Genomic DNA, 15,187 nt, shown 5'->3' with positions numbered 1-15,187 from the left:
CGCATTTGCTCCAACCCCTCAGACAGAGACAAACCCCTACAAGATCTCTGTCAAGCTTTCTTACAACTACAGTACCCACCTGCAGAAGTAAAGAAACAGATTGATAGAGCCAGAAGAGTTCCCAGAAGTTACCTACTACAGGACAGGCCTAACAAAGAAAATAACAGAACACCACTAGCCGTCACCTTCAGCCCCCAACTAAAACCCCTCCAACGCATTATTAAGGATCTACAACCTATCCTAAAGGATGACCCAACACTCTCACAAATCTTGGGAGACAGGCCAGTCCTTGCCTACAGACAGCCCCGCAACCTGAAGCAAATACTCACCAACAACCACATACCACACAACAGAACCACTAACCCAGGTACTTATCCTTGCAACAAAGCCCGTTGCCAATTGTGCCCACATATCTATTCAGGGGACACCATCACAGGGCCTAATAACATCAGCCACACTATCAGAGGCTCGTATACCTGCACATCCACCAATGTGATATATGCCATCATGTGCCAGCAATGCCCCTCTGCCTTGTACATTAGTCAAACTGGACAGTCTCTACGTAAAAGAATAAATGGACACAAATCAGATGTCAAGAATTATAACATTCATAAACCAGTCGGAGAACACTTCAATCTCTCTGGTCACGCAATCACAGACATGAAGGTCGCTATCTTAAAACAAAAAAACTTCAAATCCAGACTCCAGCGAGAAACTGCTGAATTGGAATTCATTTGCAAATTGGATACTATTAATTTAGGCTTAAATAGAGACTGGGAGTGGCTAAGTCATTATGCAAGGTAGCCTATTTCCTCTTGTTTTTTCCTACCCCCCCCCCCCCCCCCCCAGATGTTCTGGTTTAACTTGGATTTAAACTTGGAGAGTGGTCAGTTTGGATGAGCTATTACCAGCAGGAGAGTGAGTTTGTGTGTGTATGGGGGTGGGGGGGATGTGAGAAAACCTGGATTTGTGCTGGAAATGGCCCACCTTAATTATGCACATTGTAGGGAGAATGGTCACTTTGGATGAGCTATTACCAGCAGGATAGTGAGTTTGTGTGTGTGGTTTTTGGGAGGGGGGTGAGGGGGTGAGAGAACCTGGATTTGTGCAGGAAATGGCCCAACTTTATTATCCATGCACATTGTGTAAAGAGTTGTCTTTTGGATGGGCTATCACCAGCAGGAGAGTGAATTTGTGTGGGGGGGGTGGAGGGTGAGAAAACCTGGATTTGTGCTGGAAATGGCCCACCTGATGATCACTTTAGATAAGCTATTACCAGCTGGACAATGGGGTGGGAGGAGGTATTTTTTCATATTCTCTGTGTATATATAAAGTCTGCTGCAGTTTCCACGGTATGCATCTGATGAAGTGAGCTGTAGCTCACGAAAGCTCATGCTCAAATAAATTGGTTAGTCGCTAAGGTGCCACAAGTACTCCTTTTCTTTTTGCAATTTATTTGAGCATGAGCTTTTGTGAGCTACAGCTCACTTCATCGGATGCATTCAGTGGAAAATACAGTGAGGAGATTTATATACACACAGAACATGACAAAATGGGTGTTTATCATGCACACTTGTAAGGAGAGTGATCACTTAAGATGAGCTGTTACCAGCAGGAGAGTGGGGGGGGGGGGGGGACCTTTTGTAGTGATAATCAAGGTGGGCCATTTCCAGCAGTTAACGAGAACCTCTGAGGAACAGTGGGGGGGGGGGAATAAACAAGGGGAAATAGTTTTACTTTGTGTAATGACTCAACCACTCCCAGTCTCTATTCAAGCCTAAGTTAATTGTATCCAATTTGCAAATGAATTCCAATTCAGCAGTCTCGTTGGAGTCTGCTTTGGAAGGTTTTTTGTTGAAGAATAGCCACTTTTAGATCAGAAATAGTGTGACCAGAGAGATTGAAGTGTTCTGTATTCAGTCTCTTTATTTTGAGGCTTGCGACCTCCTAGTCTTCCAGTACTTAGAACTGGACTGAAACAATCTGTTCACATGAGTCACCAAACTGTCAGATGGGAACAAGTGAATCACTACATTTGAATTGTGTCCTCGGACAGGTGAGGCTCCAATTCACTTAGCTATCCTGTACCCCAAAGCTTCCTCCTTGGGTGTAGGAAATGGGTTGACACTTGTCATGTTGATTACCTTCTTGATCGTTATTTCAAACATTCATTGTGTTCCCGGGCACTGATGATTATGAGCAGTTAAACTGATTTTTATGCTCAGAAAAGAAGAGATCAGAGGTTTCTGTTAATTTATAACTATACTGCTCTTAATTTTTGCTTTAGTCATAGCTAAGTGATACTGCAAAGTGGTAGCTTGAGAAGTCTAATGTGGGCACAGACTTCCAATTTATGTAGTATCTTCCATCTGAAGATCCCAAACTTGACAAATAGTACTGACTGTAGCCTTGTGACCCTGGGATATATTGTCTCCATTTTAAAGACAGGGTAAACGGAGGTAGTGCGAGACTGTGAAGCTGGGAGTGCTCAGATCCCACACTCATTGCGGTATAAATATTTAGATAGTTGTGAGTTGCCCATGGTCACACAGTGAGACAAGAGCTGCATGGAGAGTTGAGAAGTGCTTATCCCCATTGTAACCAATGGAGATGCTGCTTCTCCACTTAGATGAGCTGCCTTCACTCAGGGTACATCTGTGCTGCCAAAAAAAAATACCCCTCGGTAGCGAGTCTGGAGAGCTGACTTGGGCTTGCGCTATGGGGCTAAAGATAACGGCATAGCTGTTCCGACTGAGGCTGGAGCCCATGATTTGAACCTGGTGCCGGGGCTGGAGCCCGGCTTCCAGCCTGAGCGGAAACATCTGCACTGTTGTTTTTAGCTCTGTGGCATGAGCCAAAGTCAGTTAACCTGGGCCCAGACTTGGTGCCACCGGTTCTTTTTTGCAGTGTAGACATACCCTCGCTGTGTAACTTCCCTTTCTTTGCACTGAGCTTCCACATCACGGTGTACAGGTTCTGAACATTTTATTTCCTTTCGGGAGCTGCTGGCTGTATTGTGGTATCAGTCCAAAGGAGGACTTCAAATGCATTCTCGAGAAACATTTCATTAATGAAAAGACGTGTGATTTTAATACTGAGGACGGTGAACAGGGCAGTATTCAGGGTAATATTACAAAGGGAACTGGCTGTCTCCTAGTTACCCTTGGAGTTTGGAGCAAGGACAATTGATCATTCTTATGCCTTCATGGAGCCCGGTAATACATATTCTTCTTCTGTCTTTTACCCAGACTATTGACACACAAATGCGACACTTTGTTGTCACCAGGGAGCACGGGATTTATTTTCTAAAGTAAACCGGCTTGGCTCAGACATGATGGGGAAGGAATGGTTCCTAGGTGATGGGAGAGGGAATCTAGTGTTCAGCGACTTGTCATGTTCTCCCTCACAGCTTTCTGTCTCCTAGAAGAAAGTCCAAGGGTTAGTTTGCCTCACTTCTCCCTTGTAGTAATGACAATCAGCTGTGCACTCTGCACTCAGGCATGTGACCTGGCTGTCTGTTGGTTTTCCCAGTGGAGATATCTATAGGCACAGCTGTTGGACAGTCATGTGTCCGTCACAACCAATAGTTTAACTCTAGTCTTAGTTTCATTTTGTAACTGGATTGGGACTGGTGCAATTGGGTCAGAAGAAAAAGAGGCTAATGTTTTTCTTAAGACTCCTCTTACTTGTAAAGCTAGTAGCTTTGGTTTGTTATAGCATTGTCTGCCCTAAGCACTTCTGTGGTGGCTGCTGTCTTGAAACTGCAGCCTCAACTGTTAATGTGCAGAGAGAGAGGCTAGTTTGCGCTGTGTATTGCTGGGCAACTGAAGGTGATGTAGGCAAAAATCAGTGCAGAATTGCTAGCCTGTATGAAGACAGTGGACCAGTTTATGAATTGCTGTTCCTTTAACAAAATGTAGTTTCATATCAAAAGGCTAGGAGAATAAACTGTCAATGAATGCTTGCTTAACATAAAAGAGGGGAAAATTGAGTGTGTTCAGTTGGAAGCAAGGAGTGGAAGGGGAAGATAAAACTGAGCTGCACCGGTGTGAGATTAAAGCTGGGAGACTTTCATAAAATGCTCAGTGCAAACACTGGGCTGGAACTTGGGAGAACTGGATTCTGTTCTCGGCTCGGCCACTGGCCTGCTGGATGACCTTGGGCAAGTCATTGTACCTCTGTGCTTCAGCTTCCTCTTCTGTAATATGGGGATGATGATTCTTGCTTCCTTTGTAAAGCATTTTGACACCTATTGAAGAAAAGGGCAGTAAACGAGCTAGGTGCTGCTATTCTTCTTTATTATGGAACTGTGGCAAGATAATTCTCTGCTCTGGGGATGGTTAAGGAAGCATATGCAACAGTGAAATTCTGCTTTCTTCTGGGATGGGATATGAAGCTGATGGGTTTTTTTTCCCCTGTTTATTTAGAAGCAGCTTATTTTCTGGATATGTGTTTCCTTCCCCCTACACCTTTCCTCACTCATGAGTACGAAATTGCCATTTGTCCAAGCAATGCTAGGACATTGTGGGGTTGGTCTAGGTAGGCTTCTATTTCTGTGTGTGTTTGTCACCTTCAGTCTCTCATAGTTTCATGTGTTTTTCTCTACGTGAATTTAAATCAGATCCATTCTGAGTCAGTTTGGTGAAGTGCTGATGTACATCCTACACCTGGTCATCAAGAGGTCTCTTCCATTTCTCTTTCATGTGATTCTGAATGAACAAACTTGATCAGTGCTTTAAATAATGGACATAATTACACTCAGAGTACCACTGTTGGAACATAGGCGTTGTCATACAGGATCAAGACCAGGATCCATCTAGTCGGGTATCCGATCTCTGACAGTGGCTAATATCAGGTACTTCAGGAAAAGGGTGGGGCCTTGTCTGTTATGGGCAGGTCTAAAAAACAAACTAACAAAAAAAGGCAATCCATAATGGCCAATATTGCTATTGTCTGCCTTGGAGGGACACTGCTTCCTAACAGTAGGCAGTTGGTTTGCTAATGCCCTGAAGAGCTAGGGTTGATCACACTCATGAATTTTTCTTAGATAGTGTAAGTGCAGCAGTTCACATAAACATAATTGTTTGACTGCAAAACCAGGGTGCTGTTGCCTGTATCTTCCTCTTTCTGGATCCTGAAGATGATGTAATCGGACTTGCTATCTGAGTTGTATTTCTTCTTTTTGTAGAGTGGTCTGTGATACGTTCTGCAGCAGGAAGCAGCCCTGTCAGTAAAGAGATGCTGAAGAATAAATCCCTTTCTGTATTAATAGACAGTAGCATAAAGGATTCCCGCAACAAAATTTTGGTGGCCTCAGAGCAAGAGTTGGTGGCTGCTCTGACACTAAGGAGTGGGCCCCCATCAACCTGAGCCCCGCTGCCCCAGGGGTCTCACCTGGGGCCGGTTTAGTTCAACATCCTTATTAATGATCTTGCTCTCACCCAAATGTTACTATGCTGCTAACCAGTTGTAGTTGATGAAATAATACTTGGTCAGTCATCTTGCTGTGAGAACAGTGTACGTGTGTGTGAAAATGGTAAATTCACACTACTGTGGCTCTTTTGGTGAACCACTGAGGTCTGAGTATTACTGCCCTGACTCAGATAGTTGGTGGGCTGTTCTACAATGGAAAAACTAGGACACTCACCTACTGTCTCATCAGTCCTTATTTTCTTTCAATTATATAAAGATAGATTAATTTAATGGGAAACATAGTGTAGTTTGATTTGGGATGTAAAGGTCAAAAGTGTCTTGGTTGTACTGGGGTTATAAAGGAAACCGTTGTTTAGCTGCCCTGTTTACCGCTAAGAAGGGTCTTGAAAGTCCTCCTTATGAGATGTGCTCTTAAATCCAGTGACTTTAATAGCTATTCTAACAAGCCTTTGTAGTTATACTTTCTTTGGTCTGCTTTCAGGTTTAACTCCCATTGATGTATGGTGTTGGTTTAGCAGGAGGCATAAAGAGGCAATATAATAACATGCTTCATACATTTTCTTTAGAATAAAAAGATGGGGAGTGTTGAAAAGAAATTGATCTCCCTAAATGGTGCAGTTGCTGAATCTATACAGGTTTCAGAGTAACAGCCGTGTTAGTCTGTATTCGCAAAAAGAAAAGGAGTACTTGTGGCACCTTAGAGACTAACCAATGTATTTGAGCATAAGCTTTCGTGATGCATCCGATGATGTGAGCTGTAGCTCATGAAAGCTTATGCTCAAATAATTTGAATAATTTGAATCTATACAGTAATATTGGCACAAGGAGCTTTTAGTGAATATTACTGGGATCATTAAACCATATTTTCAAACCATCCAGTAACCCCTGGGAGACACAGAACTGTTTCCTTAGTATGTTTTTGTTTTTGGGATTTGCTTTTTTTCTTTCTTTTCTCTCTCCCTCTCCCCCTTCCTCTCTCTCTCCCTCCCTCCCTCCGTCCTACTCTGGTTTTATTTTAGGGAAGCTCTTAACAGCTCTTTGTTCCAGCCCCCTAGCCCCCAGTCCCTGCCCCCCCCCCCCCCCCCAAAAAAAGGGCAAAATGATTGGAGATAAATTTTGGGTCTGCAAACTGTGTTGTCCTTAATGCAACTGTTTAAGGTTTCTCCATCCAGATTTTCTTCCAATCCTGTGATTTAGACAGTCACATGCTATGTTACGTGGATCCTTCAGTATAAGCTTTCTGCACTGGCAGTGTGGCTTTCATCAGATTCTGCTGTTAGTACGGTCTTCTCCCTTTGTGGAGTCACATCACAGTGTGGGGCTTCTTGTTAAATGCTTAGCTAGTGGCCAAACTGTTTTAATTTCACAGCGGGACTTTCAAACTCCGTAGGTTTAGTTGAGCTGAAATGGGGGCTAGTGCATATTTCTCAGCCCTGAAACAAGGAATGTCTTGGCTTTTGTCTTATGGATTTCAAAGCTTGCAGTGGCCCTTGAAGTGATTAGAGTGGGTCTGCTTCAGACCTCCCTTTCTGCCAAGCTTGGTGAAAGAGCAGCTGCTTCTGCTTAGGGGGATGTGGTTGTAACTTCACATAAATCCAGTTTTCGAATGACGTTAGGTATCAAAATCATTATGGAGGGTAGTTCAGTGAAATCTCCTTTCATGAAAGGGGAATACCGACTGCAGTGATGTGAATGCAAGTGGTGTGTGCAGAGTTACATTAGAAGTACAAGGCTGGATTTGTTGCTGCAGACTTTTGGGAAATGTCACCTGCATGGAAGCAGAAGTGACTACAGACTGGTAATTGAGTCTGTGCCTTGTACATTGGTTATCTTTTCTGGCCTGCCTTGGTTTTACTATGCTTTAGACTTCCAAATTAATATTTGAATCCTGTAACAAAGCTTTAACACTTACCAGAAGTAAGAGGTTTCAATTACAATTTGTGGGTTGTAAGATCTTCAAGGCAGAGTTTGTACCTGCATCTGTGTTTGTTCATAGCCTAGCACAGCAGAGCTCTGATGCCCATTATGGTCTTTGGCTGCTACCATAATACAAATATTTAATATCAAATTTGCATCTCAAAATATTGTCAATCTAAAGGTTTCAGAGTAACAGCCGTGTTAGTCTGTATTCGCAAAAAGAAAAGGAGTACTTGTGGCACCTTAGAGGCTAACCAATTTATTTGAGCATAAGCTTTCGGTCCGATGAAGTGAACTGTAGCTCACGAAAGCTTATGCTCAAATAAATTGGTTAGTCTCTAAGGTGCCACAAGTACTGCTTTTTCTTTTTGTCAATCTAAAATACCTTCTGTGGCATTTGAGTCAGAAATTGCATATTTGAATCAAATCGCTTGTAGAATCATAGAAGTGCACGCCTGGAGGGACCTTGATAGGTCATCAAATCCAGCCCCCTGTGCTGAGGCAGGACCATATACTTAATTGATGCGATATAAATGACAAACAAACGGCCCTTTATATAATTGAGGCCTCGATTGGCAATTTCCAGCGTGTGGGAAGGCAGCTGAATCTATTGACTTTAGTGGGATCTGCGTGTGTGTGTGTGTGTGTGTGTGTATAGTTGGCCTAGGACACACTGTAAATTGCAGGATCAAGGGCTTAGAACAAAGTCTCCTTATTGTTTAGAAATCAAAGAGGAGCTGGGTCTGAACTGAGTGTGGTGGATGCCTATCACGCCGGAAAGTTTGCTGATTGCATCAAAAGAAATGAGGCAAGAAATATTTTCTTAGGCATCTGAATCTTAGCGGGAGAGTCGCTTCAAAGGGCTCCTGTGGTCTGGAGTCTAGACAGCTGTAACCCTTCTGCTAGGTGGTGAATGGCAGCGAAATTATATCTAGGGTCCCCTCTTGACATGTAACTAAACTGGCTAAAGCCCACTCTGATACCTGAGAAAAGTAAATATTCCCTCCCCGGTGCCCTTAACGGGTAGAACTTCCCCACTCCCAAACACTCAGACTGTGTACAGATAAGGGAGCCTTTATTAGGGGACAGGGAACACAGTCATAAACTTGGGAAAATACAGTAACAGAATATGTGTGCAAATGAAGAGTTAACTCCTCCTCTTCCCCGGTAACTTTAGCAGTAGTCCATCTAACGCCCTTCTCACCCACTGGTGAAAATGTCCCACAGTGTCCCTTGGCCGCACCTTCACACCCACCTGCCTGGCTCTTTCTGTGCCATTTGACCCTGTGTTGCGGGGGGGGGGGGGGGGGGCTAATGAAGCCTAAAGTTAGCAGAAGGAGCTGCTAATGTCTTTGCCTCTATGGCTGTGCAGCGCTCTCCTTTTCAACCTTAGCGTGACCCTGGAGGAAGCGCCTCGAAAGCAGACTTCACAGTTCGTATATCAGAAGGCCTTCGGGATGGCATATTTACTTGCTTGCAGAGAGAACTTGTTGAATGAGCTATTAGTGATAGCTAAACTAAAAGTGGACACGGATAGAGAGGAATCTTACTTACCTAATGAGGAAAAGCAAATAAGGGCTCAGCTCCTGCAGTGAGCTCCAGGCAGGTGGACACGAATGCGGAACTAACATTTATTAGTTATTGAGACTGCTCCTTGTGGTTGCAGGGTCTACCTGTGTGAAGCTCATTGCAGGGTTGGGGACAGTGTTAATGACATTGTCAACAGCTATAAAGATGGCAGAGTCTGGAGAGAGCTTCTCTAACTTAAAAAAAAAAAAGTCTTAAGAGGCGTGACAAACTAGCTGCAGCCACCCAAAGCCCACCCTGGTAGAGGAGAACCGGCACACACGGAAATAGTCCGTGGACAGACCGTCAGAGAGGGATCACAGTTCAAGGCAACTGCACCCATATTTCCCCTCTGTGGTCTGGCAAGGGCACCCACTCTAGGCTTCTGGCTCCTTTAGCCATCTCCTCACTTGGGTGGGGACCCGCGTCGTCTTCGCTTCTGACCGGGGTATCTCCAAGGCTGAGCAGTTCTCTGCCCTCACTGTGTTACCCACAGCAAAAGACAGACTGTCTACACAGACCTGCTTGCTTTCTGTTCAGAGACTAACAACGTAACTGCCCACAGTTAAGCTATCAAACAGCTGTTTCTATGCAAGCTTATTTATTGTTAAGGTAAAAGCATTACAGAGAAAAGGTATTAAAACACAGTGAAAGAACCTTCACGCAAACTTGCCAGAGATCACCCCAACTCCAGCAAGGGCTCTGGCTGGTGATCAGTCCTTCAAACCCCACAGAAGCGTCTCTTCTGTGGTCAAAAGTTCACAACAGTCTCCGCTCAGGAACTAGCACACTCATGAAAAGTTTAGTCCCTCCTTTTATATAGTTCAGGGGTCTTTGAGCTGGAGTTTTCAGGAGCAGGTAGTCAGTAGACAATGAGGTTTTTCTTCCCAGGACTTAGCTTCAAAAGGCCTCCCAAGTACTTCCTAGGAAACCCACTAACCACGTATTGTCCCAAACCGTTCTTTGAAGTTTCTAACATTTCTCCAAGGTTCACGTTAGGCAGTTTCCTGGAAAAGTTACATATGATCCTACAATAACACACAATTGTATTTTGAATATAATTGAATTCGATAAAGTTTAATGTAATTCAATAAGGTTTGTCCAGGACATTGTAGGAAATTGTCCTCTGCCACAATCAGATCGCAGAATGGTGGAAGAGGGAGGTTTTCAAAATGAAACCCCTTTCGAAAAGGAACCTGTAACGTGAATGGTTTCAGAGTAGCAGCCGTGTTAGTCTGTGTCCGCAAAAAGAAAAGGAGTACTTGTGGCACCCTAGAGACTAACAAATTTATTTGAGCATAAGCTTTCGTGAGCTACAGCTCACTTCATCGGATGCATTCACACTGCATGCATCCGATGAAGTGAGCTATAGCTCACAAAAGCTTATGCTCAGATAAATTTGTTAGTCTCTAGGGTGCCACAAGTACTCCTTTTCTTTTTGTAAGGTGAATGTTAACCCACAGACAGCCAAACCCTCCAGTGCAATAAATTCCCTGTCTTGCATTTTCCTGCTATTCCAGTGTTTGCTAAATGCATAGGTAAGGGCTTGCAAATTCAAATTCACACTCTACCTTAATCTGAATGATCTTTCAAGTGTAGACAAGCCCTAAAGGCAAACCAGGTGTGTATTTACTGTGGGGTAGCTATACTGCTGTAAAATCCCAGTGGAGGCGAGGCACTGCAAGCCTGACCCCAGATGTACAGTACCTTCCCTCTTAATTTGTGTAAACTTGATTTTAAACACTAGCTTTAATAAAATTTACTGTGAGAAGAGTATAGTATTAACCTTCCCGAGCTCTCACAGCAAACACTGCAGCGTGCCGTGTGTCCGGTAGGATTTTACAATGAGATGGGTAATGTGCATTAATTATCCCATGGGAAAAACGCACCTTTTTGGGCAGTGAAGACAGCCTAAATTGTAGTCTTCTGGCATGACTGCGATTCCTGGTTGATACCTGTTACTACCATTGAAGTCTTTTTGTGCTGGGCTTTTACAGCTTTATTTTTGTAAGATATTTCAACTAGCCTTTGTGTTCCTGGACCAAGTTCAGTGTCCTATTCACTGACAGTGCTTAGCTAGTGCAGATTCCTGTGTATAACATTTATGCATAGCCCGGTCTTTGCACAGACTGATAGGGTTCATCAGGATTATAGTGATATAGTAATCTACAATCTCATCCGTTTCAGGGCCAAACTTTTGTAATCTGTCTTTCTGCTGCAGCAGGAAGGATTAAGCTGCTTCTGGTACTCTGACGTGCAGTCAGTAGTGTCGGGTGTGAGTTTACTCTAGATAATTCCTGTTGGAGTCGCAGAGCAATCCCTCCCCTTTGTGCACTGAAGTTTGAAAATGTTTTTTCTCTCCTCCCATTTAAGGTATCTTTTACAACTTTATTTCTGACAGTTCTCCAGCATTAGCCGGTAAATAGAGACGTGATCATAGTAAGGAATGTAGGATTTGTAATAACCCATGGTAGTGTCCAAAGGTCCTTGTTTGGAGTTGGACCTCGTTGGGCTAGCTGCTGAAATTAGAGGTATACACAGTGCCTGTCCCAAAGATCTTAACAATCCAAGGCTAGTGACATATGAAGGGTGAGGATAATGGAATCAAATATGGTTTCTATCTACATATAAACTCATGTTGCTTTCTCTTGTAATAAATATCAAGTCGACTTCCCCAAATCCTTGTTTGTTTAGTCATTGTATGTTAATTCTATCTTCAGTTATTGCCCAGCCCTATGATTTGGTGTCTAAAAGGCATAGTCTCTTTAATATAGTGTGTGATCTACTATCTAATGCCTTTCTTTGTTGAGCTGGGGTCAGTTTAAGTCCCATTTACACTGGCAGTTACAGTGCAGCTGTGCCAGGTAATCCATAGGTTGCTTGGTCCTTGGCCGCCTTTCTTTGCATTATTTGGGCTGCAGACTTAGTGTACTCTTTTTTCTCTGCATCCCTCGAGAAGCTGAAGTACTTTCTTTGTTCCCTCTTCAGGGGTACCAGCTATCTCCAAAGCCAGTAGTGTTTGGTTTAGTGTTTTTTGGAAATTGTACGGAAATTAGAGAAATTGTGAAATAAACAAGCCTAGAGGTGTATTAGAGAAAGCATCAGCAGAATGACACCTGGTTGAGTTAAAAACAGATTCCGAGTTACCTAACATGACTCATTGCTCACAGCCTAAAATGAGCCCATGGTGCTCCAGGAAGGTTTGGTGGTGTAGCCGGGCGCGGACTCACCGGTGGCACCTCCTGTTGGACGTCTCAGGGAATTAGCATTCCAGCCTCCGGAGTGCCCTCTGTCGGCCGGTGTCTCACCTTGCTGCTGGCTCCCATGTCCCTCCCAGGACCCCGGTGCTGCTTTAACTGGGTGCTGCCCCCTGGCAGTAATCCAACAGTTCTGGGTTTCATGTTGGGACATGGTGAACAGACAGATCAGGGGATGGTGATGGGGGACCTTAAGAGCACAGAATAAAGTCTCACATTCATGCAGTCACTACTGGATCTCTCTGCCTTTATCATTGTTAGTGATTGTATACTGGTGACCTGCATACAAGACCTGGCAGGTGAGGCTGTTAGGGTGCTAAAATCACCCCAGTCCTTCCCCCTTGGACAGATCCCAGAGAGTCATAAAGGGCACTGCTCCTTCACAAAAGCTCTTGCATATGGAATCACAAAGGAATGGGGGGAGAGGGCTGTACAGCAGTATTAAAGACAGATCTTGAAGACTCCTCTGCCCATGGTGAGTAGGAAACTTTCCCAGTGTGTGCGTTACATTTCTAGTCCTTATAACTGCAAGGGAAACATTCCAAATGAGAACTGAATGTGAACTGAGGCACTGCTCCCTTCCTGAGTCTGCAGATGGCTCAAACTCAGTACTTTGCAGGCTGGAGCATGCTCAAAACTGCTACTCAGAGCCCTCTGGGTTGCAATGAAATAGACTGTAGTTTAGCTGCTGACTGTCAAAGCTCTTAGTAGTAGCAGAGGACACTCCTGGAGCTATTCACAAAGGAGGAAGACCCAAAAAGGAGCGTGGGGGGGCGGGTAGCAGCCAGGCAGCTGGTGGTAGGTAAAGTTGTAGAAACTCCTAACTTGCTTGTGGGCAGTTGAGGTGTCTGTTGGCTCGGGTGCAGAGGGACTGGCATGCTCTTTCTTCCATTCAGCAAAGAGGAATTTGTGGACAATCAAACCCAAGCTGGATGTGGCTGTGAAAGTTGCTAACCCTGAACCTGGTCCCGGGGCAGTAGGTTGGGGTAGATTGGTTTCTTACCTGGGTACATCCCCTGGACAGTGCCAGGAATGGGACAGGAGTGGCACCTATATTACATCCCTTTGGCTACTAAACTTCTAAACACAGGTTTAGTCCTGTGTCCTGGGTATTTATTGACAACTTCCAAGGCCTGGGTGTGAGGGGATGGTATGGAGGGAGGGGACGGAGAAGGAAACGCAGGAAGAGCTGCACCAGGACTTAGTAGAGGAATGAAAAGCAAGAGAAAGCGGAGTGAAGTTTGGAGGGAAAGTGTAATAGCAGGAAGAGAGGCGCTAAAGTTACACTTAGAACATTCACTAAATTGAATTCGCAATAAACAATGCACAGCTGTCTTGTTTCTTTCAATGGCAAGGGACACTGCAGCGCAGTTATAGCTGGGGGGGGGGCAAGCTAGGAAACTTACTCCTTGGGTTAGTAGGCAATGCTTTCAGTAACCTGCAACCCCAAAAACCCCAACAGAAACCTGGAGTTGTTTTCATGTGCGTTACTTGTGGATCAGGGTAGGTGGTTCTTTTCCTTTCTTTGGTTCAGGTGATGTTACACCTAAAATGCTCTGTTCAAATGTGGTCCTCTCATTGATAGGGGGTAGACATATTGGAGGGAATCCAAGGAGACTGATTTGAAGAAAGACTGAGTAAGAGTGAGCTTAGTAAATCAATGCCATTTTGGAGTGATGCGGGGAGGCAGGGGGAGAGTGTTAATGCCTACACCCTTCAAATCTATGCAGAGTAAGGAAGGAGAAGAATCCTTGGGTGCCATAAATGTGGTCTGACCAGGAATAGAGGGATGAAATTAAGAAAAGGAACATTTTAGCGGAAACTTCCTAATGATGCCATCTATTAGGCTCATCCTTCTCTAGAAGAAAAGGAGTACTTGTGGCACCTTAGAGACTAACCAATTTATTTGAGCATAAGCTTTCGTGAGCATACGCATCCGATGAAGTGAGCTGTAGCTCACAAAAGCTTATGCTCAAATAAATTGGTTAGTCTCTAAGGTGCCACAAGTCCTCCTTTTCTTTTTGCGAATACAGACTAACACAGCTGTTACTCTGAAACCATTCTTCTCTAGGAAGATGGCCTGTGGTAAGTGGGTGTCAACAATAGGTCTGCCCCAGTCAGGGTGAGATTTCTTTGATACCAGTTGGTGGGGCCAGACCATGTTAAGGTCCCTTCAAGAATGCATGGTAGGCCCCTCCCATCCAATGTGCTGACCTTGATTCATGCATAATATGAAACTCTAGGATCTAAATCCTGTCTACGTTAGGTGTTAAGTGCTGTTTAAAATCATATTAATTAAAATATGAGCACAATTTTATTGTTTGAAACCACCATCTACTTTTCCTAGCCGAGGCGAGCTGGGCACTCGTTCGGGCTTTTTAGTGCTTGGAGTTATCCGGGCAGGAAGTGTTCTCGGTAATCTGCGAGCTGCATTTGAGAAGCAGCTTTTCATTAGAATGGGTGTTGCTGAGCTGCCTGCTGCTGTGCTGAAAGGGGCCTTTCTTGGCCGCCAGCGTTCAGATCTAAATCTGGTCAGAGAGCGAGTCATTGGCGAAGCTAATAAAATCTGGGAGTGCCGAATCCATCCTCTTCCTCCAGTCACCAGAGCAGACTCCTTCCCTTCCCTCGGTGCTCATCAAAATAAAGATCTTCCCGATGAAACCACGTCCAAGGGCCTCTAGATCTAATAACCTTGCCACTGTAAACTCAGGAACTAGAGAAATCAGATGCATGTTGTGTTTGTTTAGTCAGCTGCGACCTCTCTTGTGCTTGTCCACAGGTGGCAGGTGCAGTGCACAGACTGCTAGTAGATTCGTGCGTATCTTAGGCACGTTGTATTCCCTTTGATCTGTGTCCCAGCTTCTGCAGAGGTTTTCTTAACATTAACTAAAGAGAGTTTTGGTTAAAATGTTCTAAGATAATACACAATGTTTATGGAATCTACACTATGTAGTTTTCTGCCCGCTAGGTAGTGGAAAGTGCACATGGACCAATGTCCGTTTCACTGCTGGCTT

General features: G+C 44.3%; 1 protein-coding gene across 4 annotated transcripts in view; it reads left to right on the top strand.

The window, feature by feature from the left end:
- The window catches only part of UBAP1 (ubiquitin associated protein 1), a 55,650-nt gene that overhangs the window by 14,236 nt on the left and 26,227 nt on the right, over positions 1 to 15,187 (top strand). The gene's annotated exons all lie outside the window — the stretch shown is intronic.

The sequence above is a fragment of the Lepidochelys kempii genome, chromosome 5 (genome assembly GCF_965140265.1).
Source record: "Lepidochelys kempii isolate rLepKem1 chromosome 5, rLepKem1.hap2, whole genome shotgun sequence".
In the NCBI taxonomy this organism is placed as follows: Eukaryota; Metazoa; Chordata; order Testudines; family Cheloniidae; genus Lepidochelys; species Lepidochelys kempii.
The sequence above is the reverse complement of the archived record's forward strand: the minus strand, read 5'-3'. Positions and strand labels throughout refer to the sequence as shown.